Source organism: Podarcis pityusensis (assembly GCF_964106645.2).
Source record: "Podarcis pityusensis genome assembly, chromosome: 2".
NCBI lineage: Eukaryota > Metazoa > Chordata > Lepidosauria > Squamata > Lacertidae > Podarcis > Podarcis pityusensis.
Genome location: NC_138029.1, coordinates 72,805,882 through 72,822,702, shown reverse-complemented (window position 1 = coordinate 72,822,702; position 16,821 = coordinate 72,805,882). Strand labels below are relative to the sequence as shown.

Here is a 16,821-nt window from a genome sequence, read left to right as displayed (position 1 = left end):
TGGAGGAAAGCAGATTTTGCTGTAACCCCCAAACTGCCATGGTCTAATGGACTGATGTAAATCCTATTGAATTCAGTAGGGCTAACTCCCAGGTCAGTGCACATAAGATTACAGCCTTGGACAGATAGGCCGTTGATCCATCAAGCTTAGTTAGCAGCAGTTCTCTAGGGTTTCAGACACGCAACATTCCCAGCCTTACCTGGAGATGCTGGGGAAATGAATGTTGGACCTTCTGCATGCAAACCTACAACCCTTCCCCCAGCCTTAGATGTTCAAATTATAACTCAGTCATGGACAGGTAGCCTTGGGCAAGTCAGAGTGTGGCCGCCTCAATTATCCATCTCTAAAATGGGATTAACATTGACCAGCCTCCCAGGATCGCTGTGAGTACATCAGCATAACAGCAGATATATGTTGTCATAATATTACACTGGTGCATTTCCAATGGAAGAGCCAAAGATGAGCAGTGGCATTGTTAGCTTGGCATTATGACAACAAAAGAGACGGTGCGTGTTAAAACACATCAAACTCAACTGAGAGCCAAAGAATACTTCCCACAACCTCCTCCATCTCTGCCCGTACCACCATGACAAAGTTTAAGATTCAGATCAGCTCTGCATCCAGTTACAGCATATCCACAGCAGTATGAAAAACCCCAACAGGGAAACCTCCCAAAGAAGCTGCCTGGACACTACACTACACTGCACTGACTACCCTTTCCCCACTTTTGATAGATAATTCAAAAGGATGGCTATTTGCAGATAGAAGCAAAAGGGCTTTCAAATAGCCATCTATGGGGAACATTGCAGCCTCTCAGTTTCTGGGTTCTTCTTGTTTGCATCACAGTGGTTGCTTCTGTGGAAGGTGCTATCAATGTCCACGTGTCTGGCAGGCTGTGATTTCTCTTTGTAATGGAGAAAGGCAGCATTTCACAACTGCTTTATCTCCATCCAATATATATGCATTTGCAAAAGTTATTGTTTGGATATTAGTTGGGGATCCAAATGTTTGCTTAACATTTTCACCATGTCAAATTCAAGATGTATCTCAACAAGTTAACTGAAACACCACAGTGATCAAAGAGATAGTATTAATATGAAATCAGCTCCTTGTCCCTCAACAGAAACAGCTTAAAATCACGAGGTTCTATGCAATGTCTTTCTCTGAAAACATGTAGTAGACAAGGCATAATTTTTCAGAATAATACATGGGGGAGGGAACCCCCTCCATGTCCTAAAATTAAGAAAAATTACTTGGTATTGTGTTTCCTGTTGCTAAAGATGCCATTTCAAATGCACAAGTAGCTTCACTTTGATCCATAGTGATTTTATATGGAATGCTTAGTCACTTCAGCGCTGTTAATTGCATTCACTTATTCCACTCATAATGGCTCCCTTGTGTGCAGTGCATCTGCTGCATGCATAACAGCTGAAATTCTTCTCTTGTTCTTTTATTTTTAGCTCTGAAATGCAGAAGCTAAACTGTATTTTACCAAGAGGATGATTCTCTATAATGAGGGCTTTTTAAGTCTGCTGGATGATGAGCTATAGGAGGGTTGGAGAAACATAATGATGTTTGTGTCCCCAACATTAATATTAACATGCCCTTTCCAACCTCAAGATTTCATTTTACAACCATATATTTCTCTCATACATATCTGACTTCATATGACACCTTCTGGTACACCACATACTGAGGTATTCAGTACCAATGACCACAGAATCCTTCTGGACTAGCTTCCAGTAGTTCCACTCTTGCCTGATGGGCCAGAGGATGGTTCTGGCAGAATATTGCTCCTCACATGGCATGGCATTCTGCAAGGCTCACTTTGGACCCTCGTGCATTTTAACCACAGGAAAAGTGTGCAATTAATAGAGAGTACTACATGAACCTGAGGGAAAAAAGAGAGGCCTGAGAAAATGGATTGTGGGACTATGGACTGGGGAGTTAGGTAGCCTATTTTTTTCTGAGTCTAGGCCCTGAGGAGTCTCCAATCCAATCCCTTTAATAGTTAGATGGATGTAATTTTCCACCAGTCTTTACTGCAGCATTGTGAGCTGGCAATCCCAAGGAAGAAGTGAAAAGGCAATGGGACAGTGTGTTTATATGTTCACTTTAACCAATAAGCCAGTTCTTTGACTGTGATGTGTGAGGCATATGGAACTACAGAAGGGAAGCCACATCCACCTCATAAGATATGGTGGGCCTCACAAGGAAACACACTGGACTGTAGGATGTTGATCCAGGACAGATACTCTCCTCCTGTTTGTCCTCCCTTACAATCTGTTTGTATCTGTTTCCCCTCCACGCAGGGCTTGCCGTACTCTTTTCAGTTTTCTCATACTGAAAAGGCAGCAGTGGACTGGATGCCTGTCATGTTTATTTATGGATATGTATAGGCTTATGCCTTTTGATACGGGGCTTCTGTTCTTTCTTTCATACTCCTGTGATTTAGAAATGGTACACTGAGCATTTTAACTAACCGGATAAATAGATAAAGAGTAAGGCTGAAACCATGCTTGGGCGTCCCTGAGATTCTGTGGCAAATCTGTTGAGAACATAACACAAGCCATTTCCTGCCATCACCCTGGCATGTGGGAAGGTAAATGCACAGTTAAAATGATGAGAGCGTCATTTTGAAAATCCTGCTGCATTCATTCTCCTCGGGGACTATATAATTAATGTAACAGGCTCTTTCCTTTATTCAGGTCAATGCTAAGGCTCAGCTCAAATATCCCAATGCAGCTAAAGGGGTGGGGGTGGAAATAGGAAGAAGACAGGTAACTGGATGGAAGCATACATTAAGCAAGTGAAGTAACTACACAGGAAACAACATGTTAATGGAATATACCCTAAAACCACCATTGTCACCGTGTGATACCTTCAGATGTTTGACTGCCCATCTAGCCCTAGGTGACAGGAGAAAACAATTTCCCCTACTTCGTTTCGGCTCAACCTCAACTTGCTTACACACATGGAAAATATTTACTGTAGTACCTTGGTTTACAAACTTAATCCGTTCCAGGTCCGTTCTTAAACCGAAACCATTCTTAAACCGAGGTGTGCTTTCCCTAATGAGGCCTCCCACCACCGGTGCTCTTCCACTATTCTGTTCTTAGACCGAGGTAAAGTTTGCAAACCGGGACACTACTTCCGGTTCTGCAGAGTTTGTAAACTGAATAGTTCTTAAACAGGGCTGTTCTTAAACTGATATACCACTGTATTTATTTATCACAGCGTAAAAATACAAGATAAAAACACAAAATATTCACAGATGCTTGTTTCTGACTGCTATTGGAAATCTAAACCCAAGCTGCTGATTCTAGCTATGAGAGGAAAACTCCCACAACCCAACATTCCAAGTCTAGTGTGGCTTGGTTTAATTTTTATTTTTTTATTTTTGCAAACATACTTATGAACGATCTTGCACAAAATAAACAATATTTTAAACAACAGCTGAGTTTAAAATACAGTGGTGCCTCGCAAGACGAAATTAATTCGTTCCGCAAGTCTCTTCGTCTTGCGAGTTTTTCGTCTTGCGATGCACGGTTTCCCATAGGAATGCATTGAAAATCAATTAATGCGTTCCTAGGGAAACCGCCTTCAGGCCAGGTCCGGGGACAGTCTGTCCCCGGACCTCTTCTGAAGTCTGGGGGGGGGGGACAAGGGCTTTTCTTCCCACCCCCAGCATTTTAAAAAACCCCGGGACAGCGGAGGACTTCTCCGCTGTCCGGGCAATCTTAAAATGCTGGCGGGCGGCATTTTAAAATCGCCCCGGGACAGCGGAGGACTTCTCCGCTGTCCGGGGCGATTTAAAAGCCCTCCGGGACAGGCAGGCAGGGGGGAGCAAAGACTTTCGCCCCCCGCCCGCCTTCAGAAGGTGTTCCCGCCCCGCCGCCCGGCTTCGGAGCACCGTTCCGAAGCCGGGCGGCGGCGGGAGGTGTTCCCTCCCCCCCGCCCGGCTTCGGAGCACCGTTCCGAAGCCGGGCGGCGGCGGGAGGTGTTCCCTCCCCCCGCCCGGCTTCGGAGCACCGTTCCGAAGCCGGGCGGCGGCGGGAGGTGTTCCCTCCCCCCCGCCCGGCTTCGGAGCACCGTTCCGAAGCCGGGCGGCGGCGGGAGGTGTTCCCTCCCCCCCCGCCCGGCTTTGGAGCACCGTTCCGAAGCCGGGCGGCGGCGGGAGGTGTTCCCGCCCCGCCGCCCGGCTTCGGAGGAGCCTTCCGAAGCCCGCCGGCGGCGGGAGGTGTTCCCGCCCCACCGCCCGGCTTCGGAGGAGCCTTCCGAAGCCCGGCGGCGGCGGGAGGAGGTGTCCCCGCCCCGCCGCCAGGCTTCGGAGGAGGTCCGAGGACAGTGGGGAAGACCCGCTGCGCTTCCCCGCTGTCCCTGAGATTTCCCTATGGGCTGTCGTCTTGCGAAGCAAGCCCATAGGGAAATTCGTTTTGCGAAGCGCCTCCAAAACGGAAAACTCTTTCGTCTAGCGGGTTTTCCGTCTTGCGAGGCGTTCGTCTTGCGGGGTACCACTGTAAATAGGATAAAACTAAAACCAGCCATAGTCATGAGGACCCTTCTATAACACACGTGACCAAGTATACAGAATAACAAACATAAAACATGACTGTACAAAGAGAGAAATGCCTCAATTCTAAACTACTCAAAGAAAGGAATTGAAACACAAGTCAAAAATGACAAAGCTCAGAACTCAAAGGGCCATAGTTTAGTGGTATAGCATTTATTTTGAATACAGAAGGTCCCAGGTGCAATCTTTAGCATCTCCAGTTAGGGCATCTGAAACCCTGGATAGCTGCTGCCAGACACTGTAGAAAATATTGAGCTAGATGGACCAGTGGTCTGATTCAGTATAAGGCACCTTCCTAGGTTCCCTCCTCGCATCTGCAGAGGAGAGTCTATGAGAAAAACAAGCAGTACAGACAGAGAAATGAGCTTGTTTCCCTTGGGCTTTAGCCATACACACTTGGCAGGTAAGCTTATGTGCTACTATTACTTTCCCAGACCATGTTCAGCAGCATTTCCTAGCTTCCTTTACTTTGTGTTAGGAGTGCCAGCTATTATTTCAAACATATATAGACCATTTTTTCCTACCACAAGATAGTACCTAACAATAGAGTGTACAATGTAAAAATAATGAAGTATAAAAGTAAAAGTACAGCATTGATTCACAACTTAAAATAACCCCAGCTCTATAAACTCTAAAACAATACAAAGGTTACCTGTCATGTTTTGAGTTTTGACTATTGACAATATGTCCCATTTTCAGACATCTGAAAATCTGGTACATTATTCAAGATCAGGATGTCGTGGACTGTATGTGCTGCACACACAACTTCAGGTTTCCAGGTCATCTGGAAGTATATTACTGAGTCTGATAGTCTGGCTCTGTGCGGGAATCAATCCCAAGTCTCAAAAATTATGCATCCTTCTTTCTAGTGCAGAATAGGTTAAAACCAGTTTGGTAGAGATGACCCTGGGCTCCTTCAAGAAGAGCGGGTTATAAATTCAATTAATGCTAATAATAACGGCTGCACATCACTGAAAGGTCACAAGTTCAAATAAATAGGTTGGGGAAAATCCAAAGCTGACTGGAAGGGGAACATGGGGAGAGGAGTGGATGGGGAAGTTATACTGTGCACCTAAATGTTGTTGCATTGCCAGATTTATCTGGATACCACCCTTGGTCCCAAAATTTGCCAATGAATTTCAAAATTAAAATTTGGCAATAAAATCTGAAAATCGCCTGTTTTGATGGGTACATCATGTTGATATAAAATGACCTAAATTCTACTGCAAGCTGCCAATTTCAGTCAAAGACTAACTACTAGGTGTTAGGTACAGTTCAAAAGTAACTACTACTGTATGGGAGCTGTCACATACAGTGGTGCCTCGCAAGACGAAATTAATCCGTTCTGCGAGTCTCTTCGTCTTGCGGTTTTTTCGTCTTGCGAAGCACGGCTATTAGCGGCTTAGCAGCTATTAGCGGCTTAGCGGCTATTAACGGCTTAGCGGCTTTAAGAAAAAGGAAACAAACTCGCAAGAACTCGCAAGACATTTCGTCTTGCAAAGCAAGCCCATAGGGAAATTCGTCTTGCGGAACGACTCAAAAAACGAAAAACTCTTTCGTCTAGCGAGTTTTTCGTCTTGTGAGGCATTCATCCTGCGGGGTACCACTGTACTGGCAAATGTTGGCTGCTACAGCAAAATGTTTGGATGTCAAATGTTGGTGCTGAACATCAAACAGGCACCAAATATTCACTTATCCAAAGAACATTATTCATCAAAATCCACAGAAGAAAAGTTTGAGGAGAAGTTTTGACTACAAATTCATTTCAGCTCTAAGATTTGTACTACTATGATCACGCAAACGCAGCCCACCTTGTCGGTGACACATCAGAAAATGAAAGCTATGATTCATTCAAGAAGGGGAAATAGAAACTTCATACAACTGAGTAATTTGTTGCTGCACTGCGTATACGTATCTTTGTAAATTCACCTAGAAAATCCAGGACTCCCTGTCATTTTAATGCAGCAAGCCACATAATGCCTATGATCCATCTACTGAAGTCATGGTTTCGTGGTGACAGTTGTACAAGTTGCTTGTCCTAGGCACTGATAAAGCATAGAGTATGCCATTAAACATCTAGCATGGTTCACCCTGTGGTTTGTCTAGCTCCCCGTTTGCCAAGAAAATAGAATACAGGAAAGTTCAAGCCTAAAGTTCCATAACTGCAGTCCTCTATACTTCAGAGTGGGCAGTCAGTCACACATACTCAGTCCCTTTGAAAGTTATTGGATTCCAAACAATGATCTGTGCACAAGTGGAACACGTGTCTATTTGGGCAAGGCGAAATATAACACGTAATGGTGAAATATAACATGAAACAGTGAAAATAGCATACAAAAATATATTAGGGTAAATTGATTTGCAAAAATGTCTATATTAGGGGAATTTGCATTAAAATATGTATATTATATTAAAGTCACACTAAAATGCCGATGAACTTTCATAAGGATTTTTCATGCAAACTGATGTGGAAAAGAGGAGGACTGAACTTTAAGACTGGAGAAATGGAAACTGAGAGAAACTGAAACTGACATATTTGCTGGACCTTATTTGGGGAACCCCCTACAGCAGATTTAGGGGGAGGAGAGGATGCAGATACAGATTTGGCACTTCAGTGGAAACTTGTGGTACCTGTGTGCTCATTGTTAGACATGCCTCAAAGACATTAAGCTGCTTTCCCTTCAGTTAGCTATGAAACTAAGACTTGCCAAGCCAATCAGTCAAATTAGTATAACCGGAATTGTTGTCAAGAAGAGCGCCAAATCATTAAGATTACACTATAAAGAAACATATTACACTGCTGTGTCATAAAATGCATTGGGAATGTTCAAGTATTCAAGCAAAGATCGTATAGAGAATGCTGTTTACCTGGAGGGGTGAGAGTGTGTACCATCTATTATTTGTTTTTGAATTTTTGCGTATTTGTAATATTTGCAATCTACCTTTCCATGCACCATGGGTACCCATAGTGACTTACAACAGAGGTAAACACATGATGCACCATAATACCATATAAAAGCCAATACACATAAGAAAGGCATCAGCTAAAAGCAACACATTTCTGACAGTAATACTAGAGATTCCTACTGCAAACCAGCACCTAGGGTGAAAAGAAAGCTCTCCTTACACATGAGCTCTTGTCAAGTGTAATGGCCAGCTGGAATGGAAAGAGGCGAGGGACAGAAGAAACCAAAGGCAGCTAGTTTTTCAGCAAAGCCAATGGAGTAAGCCCTATTTCCCAAGCTTTCTCTGTGCTGCAGCTGGGAGAAATGCTGCTAGAAGAGAGTTGAGGGAGAGAGCAAGCAAAATGGAGCTGATCCCTGACTGATCAAAGCCAATGGAGATAACCATGCTTCTATCTCCCTCTACTGCTTATAGAATTTATCTTCTTAATTCATTTACGTGGTTTATAAAGCCACCCTTCACGCAATGGTCTGAGGGCTGGGTGCATTCTTCACTCGAATAAAATGAAACATCTGTACAAAATCACTGACATAATCACAAGCATTGAAACAGCCATCATCACAACATACTTTAAAGCAGGTGATAAAAATAGATCAAACTAGCTGGTATATCCTCACCACCCTTCCATAGGCCTAGGCAAAGAGGTGGTCTTCAGCTGTCGAGGAAACTCTTTTGGTGTCACCCCTTCAAGAGTTTTCTTGCTGATGGTGACCCACTGCCCAGAGCAGGCTCTCCTTTGATGGCTAAACATTGTTATAGTATGGAGGACACATGCTGGCAGCAGGTCAGCTTTTGCAGATGCTTTTAATAAATTATTTGAAAAGATTAATAAATGGCCTAATCAGAGAGGTTAATATGAAGAATGGCTTTCAATATTAATCCAGTTCATCTAGGAATCTGCCCTAATGTATTTTTCCATTCTGGCACAAGTGATTCAATGCTGCAATGAATATTTCAATCACATTTACTTTCTGAAGCCTTTATTACTGTGCTATATCATAAATACGATATTTCTAGGTCAAGTTCCTGTCTGTACTATCAGGCTCCATCAATAAGCAATCAAAATACCTGCTCGCAGTTCATAAAGTATTTTCACAATAATATACCAAGAATAATTCAGAACCTCAAGAAATATTTCAGCATTCAGATTATTGGTGCGCTTGCTGAATAACCAGCTGTTGTCAGAGCTTGCCCTCTCATTAAGCAAACTGGATCAGTTGTCTCACTTGGAGATATAGGCGGTCAGAAAATTGGGGCACCCCTGTATCCGCCATATGCTTCTGCTAGCCAGCTCTGCTACTATTCCTGCCACCACATCTGGCAACGTGCTTCCCCTCCCTACATCATTCTAGGAAGGGACAAAGGGGTCCTCAGTCCAAGTGAGCCATTCTGTGTGCGATGACTGTGTGTCAGTGCCATGGCTCTCTGCTAAAACAGCTGCCTGCCTTAAAACTTCTAAAAAATGTTTAGGAGCAATTTTGGTCACTGCAGCAAACCACCTCTGAGGGCAAGGCAGGTAGGTAGGTAGGTAGAAGATGGAGGCAGAAAACCTCACCACCATAAAAGAAAAGTAGGAGAGAAGGAGTGCGAGAGGGGCAGCAGCAGTTGCTGCTGAGGCTCAGGTGGCACAATCTCTTGCACTGGCCCTGACTGCTTCCCTCAGGAAATATGCATCAATAGATGCATTTGTGGATGAAGATACAAACGAAGTTGTTATAGTATGTGTTCTACATGTAGAACCTGGGTCCTGATTTCTGAAATTTAGCATCAGCCATAAAAGCCGTTCACTGCTTTATTTATATTCTGATTTTCCCCACATATTTGAAAGTTGCTTTTCCTTAATCAACTCCTGTTATTTCTTATCATCTGAATGATAATAAGGCCATCCCTCTCAGGTGTTAAGATTGGCAAGGGAGGCCCTCTTGGTAGTTCCAGTTTCCTCAGAATTTTAGCAGACGCCAGTCCAGGAGAGGGCATTCTCTGTGGCAGCCCCTAAAACTCTGGAGTGCCTTCCTCCATAGTCTCACTGGGCCATAGCTGTCAACTTTTCCCTTTTCTTGTGAGGAATCCTATTCGGAATATGGGAATTCCCCTTTAAAAAAGGGAAAAGTTGACAGCTATGCACTGGGCACCTTCAGCATATAGGTTTTGCCATATGCACATCTTTACCCTGGCCTTTGAGTCCTGAGATATATATTTTAGAACCCACCCAATTATTTTTATTGTATTAGGTTTTAACTTTTTAAATATTAACTTTATTTTACTTGTTGTACCTGCCCAGGAACCTCATGGTGACAGATGAGTAAGAAACACAGTAGACGAGGAGGATAATAATGTCAGTGGGCAGCATTTTCAGTTTCTTTCCCGTTATAAAGGTTTTCTGAATCAGTGGATCAAGCTGTGGAAGCTATTTTCAGATACATCATGTTCAAATATATGGCTTAGCAAGATGTGCCTTCATATCCTGTGCAAATCCCATTCATATTCTGTTCCCTATAGGCCAAATTATTTTCCAAACATGCCTTAGTTTCCTAAAAGTTCTGAAAGGATCACTGACAACTGCCATAAATTGATGGATATGCTAACAATGCATCAAGTATTGCTAAGCCATGCTTCTCTTTGGACTGAAAGATTATCCATATAGCCTCCCATAGATTTTATTTAATTACTTCTGAAAATCCTGTTTGCTGTCACCAAGGAACTAGTGTTTGCACTGTTGACTCAGATAAATCCAGATTAGGATTTCAGAATATTTTACATCATAAGAGATCCACAGAGTCTGTCTCTGTTCCCAGCTCAGCTGTCTCTCCAGACTTTAGGTCTATCACAGACATTGTTTCACTGTGTGCAAGCTTTTTCTCCTGATTGCCTCAGAATCTGCGCAGTGTTTTATGCCCAAAAATTCACTTTCAGTACTGGAACATGTAAATTCCACACATGGAAACCTGAAGTCCCATACATGGCAGTAGACCTCCTCTGAGCAAGACTATACCGCTTCCAGAAATTTCAATTTCCTTTCCTTTGACACAACCACGAAGATCCTACAACATCCTTCTATTAGCTCTCCCCTAAACTGTGTGCTGTTATGCTGTTTGGGGATTTAGCTGGACTCCATCTGGAGTTCATACTCCAAAACTGTTAAACTGCTGCTGGAGTCAGTTAAGTACATGTCCCCTGTAACGATGGGGTCCTAGAGTGTTGGCAATAAGGTCTCTCCCCCCCCCCCCAAGCTGGAACCACAATTTACTTATGAATTTATTTAGTAGCCTATCCCCTGGTGATCCCAAGGCATATTCCTTCCATGCTGCACCGCTTGTGTTCACTATACACTTCAGGTAACGGAGCAATTAACGCTGTTGATGACTCTGACTTTTCAGGAAGATCCATTAGTTCCTGCTGTGTGGTGAAGTTTGTTAGCATGATTATAGCCTTCTCCTGTTGAGAAGAAGCAAGTGCTAATCCTCAGGGAGATGGATGGTACTGCAGGAACTGGGAGTAAAAATAACCCATTGAAATAAAGAGGGTTGCCATGGTGATTGGAAAAATAGAAATGCAGAGATGGACAGGCAGTGGAAAGAAAAGCTACACTTCCTGTAATCAGCCCTGTGCTCTGTGCCATTTTTGTAGCCTTGGACTGCCATATGCATACGACTGAACTTGGTCATCACCTGCTGAACCATCTGTACACAGATCCGTCCCACATACTCAAAACTATGCAGCACTGCATGTGATAAACCATTTGGTTCTGGCTTCATTCAATCACACAGCTGATAAGTAACTTTGCTTTAAATCTGGTTGAAAACTGAAAATATCCTGATGAAACACAGCCCACATTTTCTGCCCCACCCCCGAAGTAGCATGGAAAAGATATAGACCAAGATTTTATGCAGAAGCATTGTGATGGATAACATCCCCCTCCCCAATTTTTCTTTAATAGACTAATATTTTATGGACAGTGTAATATATTTTGTAGTTCAGGAGATTCCCTGAGATTCCATTACAGGGATCCTGTGGTACATCGTGTATCAAATAGTGTACTAGGGGTTAAAGGGACTAGAATACAAACAATCTCAGCATCCAGGTTCTACAATGATCATGATCAAGGGCATGAATAATCGAATTGGAATAAGGCAGAACTTTTAACCTGCAATAATATACATTTTTACTTTGGAGCAAGTCCTACTGACTCCCCCACCCTTTTAAATGGGACTTATTTCTCAGGATTGCACTATTAGAAACTTGTTTACAAAAAAAGGTAAACCAGAAGAAAAACAGTAAGCCACAAAAGGAGGATTTAAATTGCTTTTCAGGATGTCATTCATTTCATTTAAGAAAAAATTCTATGCATGTCAGGATGGCATATACTAAATACAGCAATTAAAGCAAAATCTAATATGCAGCACAATGGATAAAACCACAGATGTCTTACACTAGCTGCTCAAATGCCGGGACAAATAGAAGCATTTGCCTGGCACCAAAATGACATTAAAGTTGGTATCAGGAAACCTCTCTGGAGATGACAATCCGCAGATGGGCCAACATGACCAAGGAAGTCTTTCCCCAGTCACTATGTGCATAAATTCAGATAGTTGGAGAGATGATCGAAGGAAGACCATGAAGTTCAGGCATGCTTCACAGGGTAGGGTATAGTCTGATGAAGTCGAGAGGGGGGTTTCATTTACAAGAAAAAGACGACAACAACGACAACAACAACACAGGGCCAAATTGCACATGAATAGCCTGTTTAAATAGTACACTTAGGACAGGGCCATGATTCTTTCTTAATGAAAAGCAGTCTCATGGAACCCTAATCCAAATTATCACTGTAGCTGCTTTTTGTTAATAAATATGTGGCCAGTCCCACACACTCTAACAGCGTAACATGGAGCATGAAGAAGAACTAGAGTTTGGATTTGATATCCAGCTTTATCACTACCCTAAGGAGTCTCAAAGCGGCTAACAATCTCCTTTCCCTTCCTCCCCCACAACAAACACTGGGCAAAGCTAATATCCACAAATATTATTGAAAAGCATTGAATTTTTTACCCATGATTTCCAACAAAAATCCTGGCTATGCCTATGAAAGACTTATCTGCTTGTTAATAGCGCTCAACAACTTTAGCCTCCCCCCCCCCAAAAAAAACTCAACAAGTTTGACCTCCCTTAAAAAAGCTCAACAACTTTGGCCTTCCCCCCTCCTCCAATGACACTGCCAGTTGTCTTTTACTGGGAGTAGATTGCGGTCTCTAGAGAGTTGGACGTGCCTGCACTAAGCTATACCAGATCTTATGAACATCTGATCACAGGCGACTGATGAGGTAGGAAGGGTGTATGTGTCATCCAGTGATGACATCTTTGGGAATTTAGCAAGAGGGGAAATCCACATGCTTACAAATGATGCAATGGCCTGATGCCATGATACAAGATTTGTGTTTCTGAACCTGCCTATTAACCCTGGTAAAATATTATTATAAAAAACACAAGGGAAGTCTTCCACTTTCCTTTTATTTTGATTGCTCTGCTTTTGGGTCATTTTTAGTGCTTTGTCCTTTTCACCCGTCTGTTCAGGACTCATTATTCCATTCACCCTGTGAACCTGTTCTCAACATTAGCACTCCTAAAAGAAGTCAACCTCCTCGCTTAACTTCAACCAGAGGATTAGGGTATGCACTTTAGATTTCACATTTGTCAGCTGTTGCTAGATTTTGGCTCTGGAGGGCCAGCAGGCCTCACACTAGGACTGTACTCCCTACTCCTATCACAGCAGAGGTTAGTCAGCCCTCCCCATAGGCATGGAAAAGACTTCATCACCTTGGCAGAAACTTCCTAAGGATATTGTTGCAATTCTATGTGTCACTTATTATTTTTTAACGAGAGTATCAAAATCTCCATCCAGGAAGGAGCACATGAAGGCAATATGTGTGCCAGTCAGAGAGCTATATAAATAGCCAGCCTCGGCCACCCACTTCCTCTTTAATTAAATTTTAAGCTAGAAATATATCAGAGGGTGACCTAAAAAAAGTTAAGTTTCCAGCAAGTTTCCAGGATGCAGTTGAATGTAAGCCTGATCAAGAGAGAAAGCTTCACCAAAGGAGAAAGACAGGAGGAAGTTATCTCATATAGGCTCCACCGTTTCGCTCTGTGTAAAGGTTCACCCTTGGATCCAAACACCAGAGGTCATTATTTCTTGGATCCAAACACCAGAGGTCATTCTATATGTAGATTCGCCTCCTAGTTAACTCTAAGACTGCTTAATAATAATAATAATAATAATAATAATAATAATAATAATGCTATATGCCACCCATCTGACTGGGTTCCTCCAGCTGCTCTGGGTGGCTTCCAACAAAGAATAGTAAAAGCTCAACACAACATTACAGTTAGGGGTGAGTAACTAGACACATTACAGTAGGGGTGAGGAACTTCCGGCCTGTGGGTCAAACTTATGCTTATCTCCATTGCCACCAAAGTATATATAGTCCTCACTTTTTTTACAAGATAAACAACCTCTCCAGTCAAGCTATTGCTTTCCTTTCATCCCATCTGCCCAGCCTCTCCTTGTAGAACAGGATACATAGAAAAGAACACTCTCCAACCAAATCGGTCACCGTAAGGTCTTGCAACGTTTTCTTCCAGTGTATGGCCGCTGCCTGCAGAACAACTTTGGAAGCTGCCCCTTTTCCTCCTGATAAGCAGAGTGATGCAGCTGATAGGAAGCCAGATGCATATTGCTGTCCCTACCCACTGGCTGCCCCTGCCCCAGAGGGAAACCCCCCCCCATCCCTAGATGGGCAAGCTTACACTGAAAAGTTTGCATTCAGCCTGCCTCTGCAGTACTCACCATCTAAATGAACCAGAAAAGGTGTGGGAAATCTCCATACTCTCCTGCATGCTTCTGTTTCATATACTCATGGAAGAAAATGCTTTCAGTGCCTAATGGATATGTATTGCATAACCTTAAGGCTCTTTCATGCGACAGGACTACAGAGCGCTTGCCAAAACAAAATGTACCCCCAAGCCAGAAAATAGGTACATGATGCAGGAAATATAAATAGATACATGAAGGCTTCTCATAAATTAGTGACTAAGATTGCGATCCTAAGCAGGTTTATTTGAAGGTAAACCCTGCTGAAATCAATGGTGTTACTTCTGAGTAAATGTGCTAATGGTTGAGCTGTAAATTATCAAACATCATTAGTTGGCTTGTTTTTCGCTCACAAGAGCGGGACTGGCTGGGATGCATTTGTGCATTATGTCCAATGATTACAGTAACTATGTCTTCCTCTTTTCTTCCTTTGCTTGCATGGAAATCAATAAGCACAGAAGGGAAAAGGCACAAACCAGAGGTTTACCTAGATACACACAACTTTTGCAGCTCTTACCAGGAGACTTGAACAAAGGCGGCAGGGAAGTAAGAAGGGATTCACTGTGAGATTTTTAGTGTTGCATATGACAATTTTGTGTGCACATTTTGTATTGCTGAAAACTACTGTGGCTGCTGATACCATGCTTGCATGAGCTGTTTTTCCCCAGTTTAATAAATGCACCTCAAGGCTGAACCTCAAAACAATTTCTAGGTACTAAACCCCATTGAACACAGTGGTACTTCCAAGTATTATTACTATTATTTATTAAATTTACATTTCCCCCTTCCTCCCAAAGCAGCAAAACAATACCATTAAAAATAAAACTTATTTAAAAGATGTAAAAGCAACAAAAATACATAAAACAGTCACAAATCCTAACAGCATCTGGGAGGGTTGGTGGCAGAGAAAAGTCCAGAATCAGAGGCAGAAGCTAAAGCAGGGGAAGAGAGAGGCCAAGAGGCAGAGATAAGTCAGGCTGGTGAAGAGTCATGAGTGTCTCCCCTTCCTGCTGTGACAAGCTCTCCTCCCCCCTTGTCTCCCAGAACCAGAAGAGGAATGAAAAGGGTGGAGGAGATTAGTGAAGTGCAGACACAGCCTCTGATTGCTTGGGGGAAAACCCTGGAGAGGAGGGGACTTAGGTAGTTGTGGGAAGGTGGGGACCTTCAGTCTCGGCAACTGCTTCATGGTGGCAAGACCTACCAGAGATGAGTTGTTATGCTCATTAGGCTTGACACTCCTATGCAGATTGTGTTTTTGCTAATAAAGAGTTAACTCCAACTTGCATGGTGTGTTTTATTGCTGGCTCGCCTCTGACAACTTATAAGTAAAAACATGTGAAAATGACACAGAGCATAAGTAGGCCAATACATTAATTTCATACAGAAAACACGGCAATTTGAAATGCATAAAACACGGGTAGACAAACTAAGGCCCAGGGGCAGATCCAGCCCAATCGCCTTCTCAATCCGGCCCATGGATGGTCCGGGAATCAGTGTGTTTTTACATAAGTAGAATGTGTCCTTTTATTTAAAATGCATCTCTGGGTTATTTGTGGGGCATAGGAATTCATTCATCCCCCCAAAAAAATAGTCCAGCCCCCCACAAGGTCTGAGGAACAGTGGACTGGACCCCTGCTGAAAAAGTTTGCTGACCCCTGGCATAAAACATAGTCAAGAACTCTGGGAATATCTCCATGTGATTTTTACTGAACATGAACAGCACTAAAATGCTTTTGTTCTTGATATGTATGAAAAATACAAAAACAATACTTCTACTAATGTTGTTCAGCAATGTTCATGTGAATGCATCCTGTTAAATAGCAGTATGCCATTGTTTTTCTATTTTTCATTTTTGAAGAAATGCCATATGGACATGATGATATCATATGTACTCTTAAGATATATAAATAGAGTTGGTTAAAAATAACCGAGTTATATAACAGCTTTTTCATAGCTTTTGCACGTGAAAATGGTGAATTTGTGGTCCTCCAAATGCCAGGCACCATCTCCTGTCAGCCCCAACCAGCATGGCCAATGATCAGGGATGACACACATTGTACTTCAGAACCATTTTGGAGGGCTACATGTTCCTCACTCCTGAGGAATTGCAACTATTGAAAGGGAAGCCAGTACATCAGTGGATAGGGCAAGTTAACAGGACCTTTTTCAGCATTACTCTGCAACTGGCATAAAATGAAAAGAACAGCATAATATATAAATATGTTGATCCACTTTTGTACATCTTAAACTCCTTCTGTGAATCTACTTTCCATTCCATATTCCCTGACTTACTTCAACTATACGAAATATACACACTCCGCTGTATAGAGCAGGTTGTAGTATAGTAAATCTACAATGCGCTATTAAGATTCAAGAGGAACTGACTGACATGTGACTTCAGCTTCCCATGCACAACAGC

General features: G+C 42.8%; 1 protein-coding gene across 4 annotated transcripts in view; it reads right to left on the bottom strand.

Moving 5' to 3' along the window:
• The window catches only part of BSN (bassoon presynaptic cytomatrix protein), a 196,539-nt gene that overhangs the window by 39,081 nt on the left and 140,637 nt on the right, over positions 1 to 16,821 (bottom strand). The window lies entirely within an intron of this gene.